This window comes from Odontesthes bonariensis, chromosome 6, assembly GCF_027942865.1.
Source record: "Odontesthes bonariensis isolate fOdoBon6 chromosome 6, fOdoBon6.hap1, whole genome shotgun sequence".
In the NCBI taxonomy this organism is placed as follows: Eukaryota; Metazoa; Chordata; class Actinopteri; order Atheriniformes; family Atherinopsidae; genus Odontesthes; species Odontesthes bonariensis.
The window spans coordinates 31,667,149-31,679,350 of NC_134511.1; the positions used below are offsets into that span (position 1 = coordinate 31,667,149).

General features: G+C 39.9%; 1 protein-coding gene across 1 annotated transcript in view; it reads right to left on the reverse strand.

Annotated features, from left to right (window-relative positions):
• The window catches only part of sema4c (sema domain, immunoglobulin domain (Ig), transmembrane domain (TM) and short cytoplasmic domain, (semaphorin) 4C), a 90,251-nt gene that overhangs the window by 52,653 nt on the left and 25,396 nt on the right, over positions 1–12,202 (reverse strand). Inside the window, exon 2 of the mRNA XM_075468325.1 lies at positions 8,640–8,766. The gene's annotated coding sequence lies outside the window, so the exon portion shown is untranslated. The remainder of the gene's footprint in view (positions 1–8,639; positions 8,767–12,202) is intronic.

Consider the following 12,202-nt stretch of genomic DNA (forward strand, 5'->3'; position numbering starts at 1 on the left):
TAGGCCTTTAAAGCACGTATTGTGTGTTTGTGTTTGAGGGTCTTGGCAGACAGTTTAAAGCCATCTCGAGCCTGAGCCATTCTGCAGCTAAGTGATAGCATTAACTAGCATATCTGTGAATACAGGTGGAAATAAAAGGCTTTATGCTGACCAACTGACATTAAAGAGCTTTGTGTTTGTGGCCTTCTGAGTGTGCTGGCAGATTGTGTGGTGTGTTTGTGTTGAGCTGGCACAGATGAAAGGCTGATAATCAAAGAGGGATTTGATCAGCTGCACAGAGTGCATATGACTGCAGAAGATGAATGCAAAGGACCATACGATCGTGACAGATGTTCTGTCCCCCTGAAACATTCAATACTTTTCTATTTTTTTATTCATTTTTTTCAAAAACAACTTGAAATCCCCTTTAACACCTCTATCATCAATACGTGCACCGCCTATTAATTTGAATGCATCTGAGCAAATGATTTCCTAGATTTGCACACACTTAAGTATAGAAAACTAGGTCAGGGGCAATAAGCATTTCAAATCTATCAATTTAGCAGTTGGAATTCACTGCTCATCCTAATTACCTCATTTTGAAGAGGAACTCAGCATGGCATTTGACTTGAAATATAAAAAATAAAACCAAAACAAAAAAGAAACACCCATGAGAGCTGGCTGTGTAATTTCTTAGCCTCCCTGACCACTACCTCCCTCAGAGCCCTGCTTCTTTCATGTCCCTGCCCTGAGAGACTTTGTAAGCCTTCAAATCTCCATCTTCTCTCCTTTCATCCCCTCTGCACTGTAGCTCTTGCTCACTTGCCCCCATTCCCCACCCCCGAGTCCGCTTCGCCGCCTTGTTCTTGTTGTTATGGTCGGCTGGTCAGGCGTGGCCAGCTTATAATTCTTTGATCAGTGCTCTGATCTCTTCCATCAGTGCCAGGGGCTCCAGCTGATTACAGATGAAATGGATCTGATTTGGGCTCTGACTCCGGGCCAAACACCTGCTCAGACCTGAGGAAGTGATAAAGGAGGGGGTGAGGGTGAGATGAAACTGGACAGACTGATGTCCAGCGAATTGGACGGTGGGACCATCTGTGCTTTTGGTCTGCGGTGACAGACTCACATGTGATGGAGGCAGATGGGATACTGGGCACAACAACTGAACTCAAAAAACATCCTAAAGCAATGCCAGAGTTGACTCATGTAATTGTTGTATACAATCTCTATTCTATGAAGTCGGTATGATGTGTGAAATATAAACTAAAAACAGAATACAATGCCAGCTCCATAGAGACTAATACATCCCCGTTACCATCAGAGATGCAGGCTTTTGAACTGAGCACTGATAACAAACTGAATGGTTCCTTTCGTTTTTAGTCCAGAGGATGCAGTGTCCATTTATTTCAAAACAACAGAACTTCAAATTTAAATTATTATGACCACAGAATAGTTTTCCACTTCATCATAGTCCATTTTAAATAAGCTTTGACCCAGAAAAGTGTCATTTCTGAAACATGTTTATATATGGCTTCTTCTTAGCATGATAGAGAACTATCTGCATTTATGGGGGAGGCTACGATGAACTGTTTTCACAGCCAGTGATTTCTGGTAGTGCCCTCAGCTCATGATGTGATTTCCATGACAGAATCATGTCTGTTTTTTAATGGAGTGCTGCCTGACGGCCAGAGGATCAAAAGCCTCCATTATTCATTTTCTGCTTGTCCCTTGCACAGGGAGAGGTCTCCAGATTCTCTGAATCTTTTGATGATAATATATTTCGTAGATGATGGAATATTCAAAGTCTTTGCGGTTATCATACAACGTTATTTTAGTCAGTTTTTTTGCAGATTACTGAACCTCTGAACCATCTTTATTTTTGTGAGACTTTTAACCAATACATTTTAGTTCAGACCACTGCTGCCATCCACAGCGGGTGGCTGAGTTAAATGAACAAAAATATTCTAAATTCACTGCACGCTAGCTGCCCAAACCGCACACAAAGCCTTAAGAAACAGAAAAGTCTGATGTTTGAGTTAGAGCTAGAAGGAAAATGATAAAGACTGATGGAATGATGAATACTTCTCCAAATGAATGGTACTTTTTCTGTTCGTCTGCAGGTTGTGTACAAAGACAGCTGAGTGCTAACAAAATAGCTTTGTCAATGATATATGACGGATGTCTGACTGAATATATGAAACTCCTTTGCTGCCATTCTTATAAGCCTCGAGGAGATGACAACCGACCCAAGACAAGACCAAACACTGAGTTATAGAGTTTTCATTGCACATAAACAGCTTTAATCAAGTTGGATCTCAACTCTGTGCCCTGGAGGTCTACAGTTTTAATTCCAGCCAATCATTGGAGCAAAGAATTCCATCAGTGCATCAACCTCTGTGATTAAATCCATAATCAGTGAAATGAGCAGATCTTGTCAGAATATTAGATTAGATTAAAAACCCTCAACAAGCTTGGACAACATTATTTTTAAAGCTTGTTGGTCTACTGATTATGCATTTACCACATTCTGATGAGTTAGTTTAGATATGGTAAAATGAAAGCTAAAATGTAAACAGAGCATGTATGCATTATCATAAATTTAATCTGGTTATCAAAGTGATGTATCAGAAATTTTTTCGGAATTAATCGCAGTTTGAGCATGTCGGGACCGGAGTTTGGGTTGACTGATTGGGTGAACGTCTGCTTTGATGTTATCGGCTATTTCAGCACTTCTCAGTATAACTGATATAGAGCCAATTGAAAACATCCTGAGGATCTATATCAGTAAAAGACATCTCTTAAACTTCTAACTTTATTGTGACTTTTTTTTTTTTTACTTGACATTTGAGAAAGGAAAACACTGCAAAAAGCATACAATAATCACTTATTTGCAAGCAGACACAATGTGTAGAAAAAGAGATTTTTTTAATCTCTTGGCCTCTCCATCTAGATCCCTTTTTCTCTCTGGTCGGCCTTCTGCTGTCAGCATGGCGTCTCTTGTTTCTGACAAGCTCATGAGTGCAGTGAGAAATCATAAAAACCACGTGTGCCCTGCCCTGCCTCGACCTGCCTGTCCTGTGTGCAGGCCTGGGGGATGTTGGGATGGTGCTTTGACCTATCATCGATGCACATGCATGAGTGTGTGCACACTAGTCCATGATTACATGTCGATCTGCCGTGCTCAAGGCAACAGACTGGCTTATGATCAGAAGGCTAGCGCACACACTTACAAAAACACACAAAATTCCATTCAGACAAACGCAGCTTTTTGTTTACACCTACATTCTTTATATAATGTAGATATATAATGGCTCATGTATACGGTCTGCTACGTGCACGCATCTATAATTCATGTGGAAACACCACATGCTCTGTACACAAGAAATAAAAAAACATGAGAGGGATGTTTTATCACGTGTCATATGCACACCCGCAGTCTTTCTCACACATACTCATTTATTTATATTTATTATTCACATATGTTGCAACCTGCCCCTCACACACCAGCACACTAATCAAATCACTCAGATATGCTCCTTTTCCCCGCCAGTCAGAATAAGACTGGAAATAAAATAAAAGCTGACAAACTTTCTCTGTTTTATTTCAAAGCTCATTAAAAAGTATTCACTGCTGTATGATTTAGCACCATAATCAGCTCTGAATAATAGAAATAGTCGTATTGATGCCTAGGGGCACCAGACATACTGTCTCATTTCGGAACAACAACCGCTGGGTGTGTGAATGCAAAACACTACAATCAGCACAACACACACGCCCCCACACACACCATCTCCCTCTCACTTCGGTTTCTCTAGGTGGCTGCCAGTCTCTGAGATGCTCGTAGTATATTCTGGCTTGGGGAGACCACCTACTATGCTCCTTGGGGGGCTAATTGTCCGGTAGCGCTTTTGCCTCTTCCTTTCCGCTCTCGCTGCCTTCTCTCCTCAATTCAAACCTTTTCTTTTGGGAGGAGCTCACACTGAGTCCAGAGCACTGGATCCCAGTGAGGGGCCACAGGGCAGAAAGGTTACACGTAGCTGGACTCATACAGCGGCAGCCCACACACCTCTCAGTGGTGGGCAGGCCGGGGAGAGATCCTTATAGAGTGATAGTGGAAAAGCAGTGTGTGTATGTATTTATACAGTATAGCCATACTGTTTTTACAAACTAAATCGGCAAAACGCTAAACTGTGTGGTCCAGCACTTTAACAAGATAAGCACTCTTTCAGCAAGCATGACTGCTGACCAGCGCAAAGCTGCTGCAGTTGAATTTAAACTGCTTCTTATTCAGAGTTGTTGAAGAGTATCAGAATGGCCGCACTGTGAAACTTAAACAGGTACAGTTGTTTAGATTAATTATAATGAGAGGTAGAAGAAGAACAACTTTTTTTTTTAGATTCATTAATATTGTTTGTCTGTTTGGACATAAAAAATTTTAACTTGTGTTCCACGAAAGCCAAGAAAAATGCAAACATGTTAAAAAATAATGCGTGGAATTTACTAGAAGCAGATTTTTTTTCATTTTTTATCTCTTTATGATAACGTTGCAAGTCACCAAAGTTTCCTTGCAGCCCTCTTTAGAAGCTGTGACCCATTTGTTAGGGAGCACTGATCGATAAAATGTAAGACCACATGTGTATTTAAGGTACCCTGTGGCCCTGAGGGAAAATGCTAAATGCTAAAATCTTGCTAAAAAGTTAGCTAAAAAGGTATTAATTAAATATTTTATGTATTGTAAAAATATATAACCTTTTGGCTAACATTAGCATCGTTAGCTAAAAGTAACTTTATAGCGTAATCATTTCTAGTTTTTCTTGTAAAATTGCTTTCACAATAAAGTAAAGATAAGTAAATGTCTACTTTTATAACCATGCTATCTTTTCTCCCTCATCTCTCTGAATTCAGAAAGATTAATGCTTGTTTCCTTTTTCCACTTGTTTATCAACCATTCAAGCAATTCAAATCTCTCAAAGGTAAGAAGGAAATTGAGCGTCACTTTCCCCCTGGGTCAACAGCATTTATTCTGCCATGAAGCAAAAAGCATAACCAACTATGAGCCTATGAGTTCAGTGACTGAAAGAAGTCTGAACATAATAAAAGACTTGAGCTTTTGGGTACTGGGCAGTTCCCAGAGGCCAAAATTAGCCAACTGTGGTTCTACTGAGCAGCTCCCGTGAATGAATGGGCATCACTATGAAAAATGCAAAGCAAGACATTTTTGAAAAAGCCTGTGCACACTCAGCAGAAGCTAATACCTTATGGGTGAACAAATGTATGCCCCACCCCCGATCAGCAAAAAATCAACTTGGCTGATATACTATACAGTGCAGACAGAAATTTGCTGAAAGTTAAGGAAGTGAAAGGTGAGACCAGTCAGAAGAGAGTGGTGGGCCTTGATGCTGTAAGCCAGGGTCTATTAGAATCTGATTGGACCCATTAAGAGTGAGAGGCGATACAGGAACCGTACGGCAGGCTCCTTCAGCCTGGCTCTACATTAACCACAGCCTGCTCTCTTCTTTGTTGAACACACAGGCTGATCGATAGCAATGAGAAGGGTGGAGAGGAGGGAATGAGGTGGTGAAGCGAGGAGGAGTGAAAAGAGGTCCTGCTTTACGGGAAGATAAGCTGGAATCGATCGAAGGACAAAGACTGCTGCAGCGTGCAGAGACAGGATGGAGGAATGCAAGATGCAGAGCACTCACGCTCGTTCAGCTCATCAAACCCGATGGAGGGAAACCTGTGCATGTCTGTGTGCTTCGGCACTTTGGCAAGAATTTCCTCCGATATAATATGAAGATAACATATGAGAGAAAAACTGTGGTCAGCATGAAGGAACAAAGCCAAAAAACATCAACAGGAACATTGCATTTACTCCAATACATACAGGGGTACATTCAGGAGAATGTGAATTTCCACAACAGTAACCAAACAAATGGATAGACGCTCTAATTCACTTTATTTGGCTATTTTTTTAATTCATCACCAGTTAAACTTAACACTGCTTGCTTCACAAAGCCCAAAGAAAATGCAGTTTATGAGCTCTTTGAGGAGCTGAAAGGTTTTTAATATTGAACATTGTTTCAGGAAATGTTAAAAGAATGAAACAAACTTCCAAGTAGAGGGATTCAGAATGAATAAATGAGCATTTGAGTGAACAGTTTGACACGACAGCACTTTTACATTTTAGAAAATGTCTCAATCATCAGGATGCATATATATACATATATTGTATATATTTATTTTGTGTACAGGGACTTGCTGGAAATACCTCTTGGCCAGATGGAGTGAAATTCTAAAAACATGTTAAATAGTGAGCTTTAAAATGCTGACACTGTAGGTTTTACTAAATTTGAACAAAGCCAGGATTACTTTAGACTTCCATCTTCCATCAAGGAAACTTCTTATAAAAAAGTCTACAAGGAAGAGGGTTACATGCTTTGTATGGCAGAGGAGGTGTCAATGTAAAAACTTTGCAGGTGTTAGTTTAATTGGTTTCAACGGCGATCAATGGTAATCGATAAAACTGCTAATTGGAAACTCCTTGAAACTGTAAAACAAAACAATATTTGTGTAATAGAAGATTAGTTATTGTGGCATGACTCTTAGTGTAATGATTTAATTAGCTCAGAGGTAATGTGCAGTAATGTGGAAAACTGAATTTATCAGCAGAACGGTTTGCATTAAAAGCAAACACCATGAACTGAAAATTAAAACAACAGTAGCTTCACTGCAGTGAATGGAGCCCCATTTACTGTTTCGTTTTCATGGCATCAGCTTGTGTTGCGGTTCCATCCACATGCATGGTTGTGTTTGAGTGCCTTAACATTGCTTCTCTTGCTTGGCGGATGGGTGTTTGCATTTAAGAGCGCATCCCTGACACCTGTCACACATGCCGTGATGCAGATAACCCATGTTTCCATCTGTCTTGCGTTTTTTCTATCTTTTCCTCCTTCAATCGCTCTCTTGATCTCTCTGTATCCTCCGTCACCCTTCCCTCGCACACACACCTCACTTTCTCTTTCCACCCCCTCCTTTCCTCCCCTGAGTTCTCCGCTTGCCTGTGATGGCACCCCATCAGAGAGAAGCTATTTATGATCGGCAACCAATATCCTCACTGAGATAAACACACACCGTGAGAGTCACAGATAGCTTGTACGAAAATTATTAGAACGAACAAGGGATGAATGTGTTGTGCCTGTGCTAGAAAGAGAAATAGATACTTCAAGAAAAAAAACTAAGATTTAGGAACAGAAGAATGCATCTGAGGCCGCAGCTTTGTATCTACATTTGTGCATGGCCTGGTCATTCTCATTATTATGCCATACGTGTGTGTATGTTTGTGTTTAAGTACGTTCTTCCTCTGCTGGTCTGTATTCTATCCACAGAAGTTAGGATACAAATGACTTTTTTTTTTTTTTATCGGAGGCAATTTGTTCCAGCCTGCTGGAGCTCCCAGTCGCTCAATCAGGCAGACAACTGATGGTGAGTGAGAAAGCCCTCCATCACACACTTCAAAAGTAGTGGCCACACACAAACTAACACACAGAAACGCATGCATTGACATCGAATACTACACAATGAGAAAAAACAAAGCTTTGTGTAAAGTAGCAACCATTACAACTGAAAAATTACTGAAAATAAAAAAAATATACACCTAATGTGGCACATAACACATAATCGTTGGGAGTTGAGTTGCCATTTTGGGGCAACGTCATGCCAAGCTACAAAAACTGCCCCCGGTGTCATGCCTCACGTTGGTTTGAGAGACACTAGAGTGACATTACTCATTTTTCTCAACTCTTTTTTCTCAAAAATGTAACTAGGTGTATAGTGTAGCTTCGCCTATACATAGAAACCAAGGGCGAAGACAAACCATAGAACACTTCCTGCTGCTTCTACGGCCTTGCACAAATAAATTTGTGAAGGCAAGAGTGGATATAAATTTTCATGAGCTTCTCATAAGGTTTCAGTAAGTATAAAGCTCACTGAAATATATTTGTTACAGTTTAAACTGTAGAAAATGATGGAGATTAAGGCAACATTTATTCACAGTGGCTATTCTGGAACTGACACATTTATCTCATTCATGTGGAATTCAGTTGAAATACAGTCGCTTTTCTCTTTGACTCAGAAAATACTGTTCGGATGTGATGTGTGCACATCATGTGCACGCACGCACACATACGCACACACATGCACACACACGCACACACACCAATGCAGATAACCTTCAGCATAATTCCTGACAAAAGTCTCTGAAATCTAAAATCCAATTTCCGACACAAATTTAACTTTTCTCTAATTTTTGTTCTCTTTTTTCTTATCTCTTAAATGGCTCATGCAGCTTTCCTCTTTCTTTGTCTAACTGGGAGTCATTTCTTTCTGGGAGTTCCTGACAATGATTATAATTTCTATGTCCAGGTTTGACAACTGTTCCCCTCCTGTGTGCTTTTCTTTTCCCTCCTCTGATTCACTTTCTTATGTCTTTAGATTTTTTTCTCATTTTAAATGCCCTAGCATTCCTCTTCCTGTCTTCCCTCTGTTCAGTTCCCTGATTCTTACAGCCAGTTATTCTCTTTCATGAGAAAAGATTTCAGAGGAGAGTAAAAAAACGGTGCTGCATTTTTCTTCTCCACCCTTAGTTTGTGCTTTCTTACTTGTTTTCCTCCTCCTCCCTTGCGCGCTTGTGTGCTTTCTCTTTAATCTCCCTTTCAGTTTTTCTGTTCCCGACTTCTCCGTGGATGTTCAATAGCGATACTTGATTCAGATGAAGGTCACATTGGCCTAAAGGAGAAAAAGAAGAGAGGGGTAATGATTGTTGGTGTGTATGTGTGTGTGTGCACTTGAGAGAGACAATGCAGCTTTAATTATTTTGATGTGTCTACAAAGACCTAGCAATCAGTCTCTCCATTCAAGTACAAAAATAATAAGAGTAAAGATATTTGCACATACAAAAGTATATACATGCAAATCCTAAAGAGCAACAATTAAATTTAAATCCAACATGCACATGAAGACAGACACAGAATGTGGTGCAGTAAAATCCCTATGCACATATTTCTCAAAACTTTATCTGAATATTTATTTAGTTAAGCTGAAAGTCAAGGTTTCTCTTAAACATGAACTTCAAAATTAATATTGTGACTTTGTAAATGAAGGGATTTTTAAAAAAAACAAATGTTGAGCTGCTCTGTGCTGTATATCAGTCCCACTCACTGTGTTCAGACGGCAAGAAAGCAAATTATATGTTCATTCGAGCTGTAAGACATATTGAAGTTTTAATGTAAAACAGCAGTCTTCTTAAACGCTATAAAACTGGCTGTTGTTTAAAATAACAATGGTTGAAGTTTTACTTAAGAGAGGTTGCGCTGATCTGTGGAAGCTTGTAGAACTAAAGGTAGTCCGTTAATGACATTATGGCCACAAGAGAGCTGGCTTTGAAAGTAAGAACATGTATGTGAACACAGAGAGTAGAGGAGACTTCAGCTGAATTGCACCAGAAATGGTTGACAACTGTACTGGCACTTACTTGAGATGCTAACAAGTTTTGTCCCCAAACTAGGTTTGCAAAGGATGAAAATCTGTTGTTTCACTGCTTGCTATTGTGCAAATTTCTGATGGTCCACCTGTTCAGAATTTGTTCAGCCTTAACCACCACAGAAATATGCAGAGTGACTTTCTACCAAATTTAGGTTTGCAAAGATCCTTTCAGAATTTTTTTTCCATTAAGAATGAGTTACTGTGCTGTGAAGCTATCCCGAGAGCTGGGATTGCAACCAATCTTGTTTTGTGATCTAACAATGTCCACAAAATGTGAAAAGATTTCCACTTTGACTGAAAAATGGCCGTTTTGGTTCTGCAGAAAAATTTACAAAGATCCTCAGAAACTATAGCAAGTATTCTATTTCGCTTGGTACTGACCATGTATCTTGTGTATTTCCATCTTCCAATAATTCCTCATAAAAGGTAAAAAAAACAAACATGTTAAAAGAAGTTAAAAACGTATGGGAAAATTCATTTTGTCGTTTCCATCACGCTTCTCTAATGTAGGACTTCATAAGATGAAATCATTCTTCATTTTTGAAGACGATTATTAATGAAAAAAGTGCATGATGCCATACAACAAACAAGATACGATGAATTCCTGCACAATGGACTCTCCAGCATCTGTGTCTTCAAAGGCTGCTACGGCACAAATACAGTGCATGCTCATCCAGTTAAGCTGAGCAGAGTGGAATTACTGGATATTTTGCTTTAATTGCAGCTGTGAAGTTAATAGAAAAAGGAAAGGCACACCCATATATACAAAGCCATCCATACCTACACACTGGACCTCATCGTTCAAGATGCATGACTAATTGTAATGTCCCTGCTCATGTTGCTGTGCAGAGCCTGAGATTCATGTCAACATCAATGGCACACTAATAACAATGAGATCGCTGATGGCTAAGCAGATTCTGTCAGTAGCATATGGGCCGGCTAGAGTTACAAAGAGTGAGCACACAAAGGCAACACTGAAACCTCTGACACCGTCGTAGTTCAGTCACTGCTGTCAATAGAACAGACACTGGAAACTCAGCTCCACTTTATTGACTGGAAAACGGTTTTAATAATCAACTTTATTGATTTAACCACACGTGTGCCCTAATATAACAGAACCTTGAACAGAACTCTCATAAAAAAGGAAACAATGAGATGCTTCTTGAATTCAACATTTTTTAACCTTATTGGAATGCAGTACAATGTGGAAGTGATTTTTTAGATTAAAAAATAAAAGTTAATGAGCCAAAAAAATAAAAAATTTAAATCTTTTTTATCTTTTGACAAAGACATTTTCAAAAAACCCAATAAAATAATAAAATAAATATTTTCCATCTAATTTAAGACTCTTCTTAAATCTTAAAACTAATTGGATTTTTGATGGTTTTGAATGGGCAGAGAAGATCTAAAACCTGCTTCTGAAAGGCTTTTTTTAAAGCACTAGAACATCCAAGGACAGGATGAACTCTGATAGTGGAAAGAAAATAACAAGCGAGTCACGTAAAATATGAAACTCTATTTGACAGTTGTTCCTTCAAAAATAGAGTGAGGTTATGTGCTGGTAAATGAATTTACACTCAATCTGGAACCTCGCACTTCTGAGTAAGTCACCATATGAGTACACATGTGCCCATGTGTGTGCTAACTGCTTCTGGTAAAATGTTTAACCCTTCAGTTAGTATCCCCACCTGGGACTAAACCGGCGGCACATCTGCTGAAGCTGTAACAGCAGCAGGGGGTAAAAATACACTTAGAGGGAAAAAAATCTCGACAAAATGAAACATGTCACTACTACTGAGGTCACTGGCTTGTTTACCTATATGGCTGGATGAATTCAGATAGATTCACATACACACACAAGTATGTGACAGTACAGCAGCAGACTGGCCATCTTTGGTGATTTTTTCCTACAATAAGAAAGTCATCCAGACCTCAGCTTTCCATTGGCTTGATCTAGGGCAACACAGCAGCCGAAGCCCTGCCAAGCTCCACACAAGCTCACATATAAATATGCATACACGTCCACACGGTCTACACCTAAAATAAAGAAAGCTATAAGCACACACACATGCGCATTCACACATGAGGCCACAATGAAAGGGGGAAGAGGAGTGAGATGAACAGCAGAGGGATCTAGTTAAAGAGCAGGACACCTGCACACATAAATATGAACACGTGCACACACACACCTCCAGCTGCTGGCTGCCTGTGTGTTTGATAGGAAGCATGGTGAGTGGCTGTGTGGAATCCAGCCAGCCGCTTGTGAATCAGCAATGACTAACTGTTTAAACCTGCACTTTGTAAGCTAATCGCCTGCATGCTTATTGTAAAATATGTGTGCATGTGTGTAGGTGGATATGCTCTATACCCATGTTTGTGAGCAAGGCATTGTCCACCTGAATCTGTGTTGATGTGTTTGCCTGCGTGTTCCCACTATATGAGCTTTCTCTATCAGGCTCAATTGTGACAGCCCAAGGTTTTAATTGCTTTGCAGCAGATTTGACATTGTCTGAGCTGACAGCACCCTGATGAGCAGAATAAAAGTGGAGAGATGTTCTACTCGGCACTTCCTCCAATCAGCCCAGACAAGAGCCCAACTCCACACTCTGTTTGATCGCTGCACAAGACAACGCAATGGGATGCTAATCACATGCAAAGACCAGGGCTTTGAGAATGTGCC